Source organism: Gekko japonicus, unplaced genomic scaffold (genome assembly GCF_001447785.1).
Source record: "Gekko japonicus isolate JY-2015 unplaced genomic scaffold, Gekko_japonicus_V1.1 scaffold165, whole genome shotgun sequence".
Classification (NCBI taxonomy): Eukaryota; Metazoa; Chordata; class Lepidosauria; order Squamata; family Gekkonidae; genus Gekko; species Gekko japonicus.
This window is the reverse complement of record NW_015163097.1, coordinates 1645657-1649404: the sequence shown is the minus strand read 5'-3', so window position 1 is coordinate 1649404 and position 3748 is coordinate 1645657.

The window sequence follows — 3748 nt, the reverse complement described above, 5'->3', positions numbered from 1 at the left end:
TTCCCCTTTATAACCCATTTAAAGTATACCAACCATTTCTTTTTTATCTCCTTCATTTTTACAGTCCATATCTTATCTTGCTTTAAACATTCCAATATGTCCGATTGTATATATTCGTATAAATATTTGTTCAATTTTTCTAAAGTCCATTTTGAGTTCTCCTTCCAACCATATGCAATCACTGCATGTGCTGCTAATAACATTACTTTGAAAATATCCTGATTTTGTTTCTCAATTCTATGGTTTCCCAATACACCCATAAATAATAAATCTACATCTATATTCAGGTTGACTTTACATAGCGCTGCTATTTTTCCCCGTATCTTTTCCCAAAAATCTGTCACCTTTGGGCATTCCCACCATAAGTGAGAGTACCACCCTTCTTTTGCATTACAGAGCCAGCGATTAGGTTTCATCCCGTTTATCATATATGCTAGTTGTGCAGGGGTTCTGTACCACTTCCAGATTATCTTTCTTTCAAGTTCTCTATACTTTTCTAGCTTAATTTTCTTCAAATTCACCATTAACTTATTAACATCCTCAGTAGTAATTTTAATGTAGCCCATCTGAATGACAGCTGGTACCTTCTGAGGAGTCCACTTACTGTTTGTGTTTTTATATCTTGTAAATCATTGCCTGAGGCACCAAGAGACCCAACCAGAAGTCTGCTACCAAATGCAGTAAGAGTGCAAGGCTGCAGGCCTGAGCATCGTCACTTTAACAGACTTCCCCCACTCCAGTCAGTTGAAGGACGTTTTAAACAGAGTTCACTGCTTATACATACTAATCTCACATTCGTTTTTTCAAAAGGCTTTGCAGGCTTCACGCTTCTTTCAGAAGCTTGTAAAACCTGTTGTGTGACCGGAGGTGGCAGAGGGACAAAAGAAATGGAGGCTTCTCGAATTATTTTAAGTTCTTTTAAAAACGTGTGTTTGCTGCTAGCTTTGGTTGACGTACATCAGGTAACGTGTGTTTGCTGCTAGCTTTGGTTGAGCTGTAGACATTTGGAACAAGTTGCCTACTACCCTTGGAGTTCTCTGTCTGCTGATGTATCCTGCATCTGACCTATGGCCTCCTCTTTGCACCCTGTTCTGCTACACATTCTGACAGCTGGTCAGCTCCATCAGCTGCTGCCTATACACATTAATGTGCTTCGAGCTAAGCCTCAGAGGACTGTTCCTCACACCCATATGTTGTGGAATTAGAGCCTGGATTGAGCCTCAGTCCTCTGTTAAACCTATGTTACTTTAATTTCTATAGTAAAGTACAGTTGAATCTTTGGTTCTGTTTCCCAAGAGGCTTCAGGACTCTGCTAAGTGCTCTGGCCTTCTGGTACCGATAACCGTGTACATGACTTTGGCCTTACATGACTTTTGCCTTTTGGAATGTTTCTGCACTATCAAATTCTAAACAGATAGGGTATCTGTAACTAGCTTCCTTCACTCTCTGAGTCACCCTGACTTTCCTGACCCGAGAGATAGAAAGAAAGGGCTGATCTTTGTCGTATATCAGTTATACATCAGATACTTAGCAACAGACTTGACTGACAGTTACATTAGGTCCTATGGGTAGAAAAAGATACTTACTGTCTGAATTTAGTTTTGTTCATGGTTGTTCTGGCCAACCACCCTACGTTATGGGTCTTGACAGAGCAACCAAGGATATCCTTTATAGAATTACAAGTGCACTATTTATGTATTGGGCTTGTGTTGAAATATTCTATGTTCAATATCGAAATATTACGAAGTGTTTTCTGTATTAAGAGTGTGTAATGGAATAAATTGAGTTATGCTTTAGAACAACTGTCTCCCTCTCTCTGTTGATGCAACTGGGATCTGTGCCAGCCTCTCTTCCTCCCCAGTAGACACAGTGGGGATGGAAGTCCATGAAAAGGTTCCTGCACTCCTAATTTCCCCAACACCTTACATATAAAATAGGCCACTCGATCTGTTGACAGTAAATATATCTTAAAGATTCTCTGAAATGCAAAAGAAACAGCTAATGTTAATGTACACCAGCTCTGTAATGTGAAGACAGGCATACAAATGCTGATGGGTGAGGCTGTAGAATACAGAACTAGGGGTCTTGGAGAACCTCCAGGAGTGAGTTGGTGACAGATGAAATTATGTTAATTCCCCAACAACTAAGGGCCCAACTGTTTGTTGTATTTGTCCTGGACTACTTGATCCATATAAATACACATCCCCCCAAAACATCTGAACTGGCATACATGCCATAAGTCTGCATTACAAAAAAATCAGGTATAATGCTTCCTGGTCCGCTATAGCACAAAAACTTAGATCCAGCATACAGATCTGGATGTTGCACAGTTCCACCACATCATTACAGCTTAAATCCATGGTGGGTCTAGAAAGCCCAGATTCCAGACTCTGTGGTGTTTACAACACAAGTTGTGACCACAGATGTAACTACGTAGTGATGTACATGTGACTAATAGGGTGGATTTGGATAATTTAATTTAAGAGGATCTTAGTAACTCCCATGGTCTAGAGATGAATCATGGTGTGAGTATCACTTTTCCAGAACACACCTTTTATTCAGTAACACTGGCCTTCAAAAGTAAGGTAAATAAATAAAATAACTGGAATATATACCTAAAACAACTTTTCACCTTTAATTTCAATCAACATACAGAATCCCATGTCGCACCTTCCACGGTACAGTTGCTAACTCCAGGCTGGGAAATTCCTGGAGATTTGGGGGGAGTGCCTGTGGAGGGGGAATTTGGGGAATCTGCGATATACCATCGAGTTTGCCCTCCGAAGGGGCCATTTCCTACAGGGGAACTGATCTCTGTAGCCTGGAGACCTGCTATAATTCGGAGTGATCCCCAGGCCCCACCTGGAGGCTGGCAACCCTACTTTGGGTGCTTAAGAAGTACCTTTTCATTTGCCCTCGGGGTTGCTTTTTCAAACGACCCCCTTCAGTAGACACATGGTTCTTTCCAGCGTTTTGACCGGTCTTTTAAAAAACCCGATTACATGACTTTTGTTTTCAAAATTGTTTTTTGCGGTCCGTCATATCAAAGCGGCCAGGGTTAGGGGCGTCAGGGAGCGTTCTCATGACAACAGGGTACGTAACCAATGACGTATGCAAGAAAACAACCGCTTCCAATTGATAATAAAATTAAATAATCCCACAGATATACCCACCAACTACCTTTGGGTCTCTAACACAGCAACAGCATGTCCCAAGATGCTTCACTTGAGGACAACTCGGTCAGTCCTTTCGCTCTCTCTTTCTCTAACCGACCTCCAAGGAAGAGGTGTAAGAAAAAACTACAACTCCCAGCATGCCTTGCACTCTTGTAACGGACAGCCAGTTACTGCGCCACTGTCGCCGAATTTAACGTAATCCACGAGGTTTGAACTAGGACGGATCCCATATTGCCTTGCGTGCCTCTGCTTCCCGTTGATTGGTTGAGACGAGCCAGAGCGCGCCGTTCAAAGTTGTTGAGAGCTGAGACGAGCAGCTGAAGATTCGGCGCATTTTGTTATTATTATTTTTAAACTGGGGGCCTCGTGTGTGTGTGTGTGTTTGCTCCGTCGCCAGTCGCTTCGATCTCCCTGCCGAGATCAACCCAGAGACTGAGCTTCGGGGAGGTTTGTCAACGGGCTCGTAGCGACTGCCCCTGTGGTGGGGGGAGCGGCCGTTAGGAGGACGCAGAGCGCCGCTTTTCTTCTGAGGGGCTCGTTCCTTTTGGGGGCTCGATTCTCCTGGCCTGACA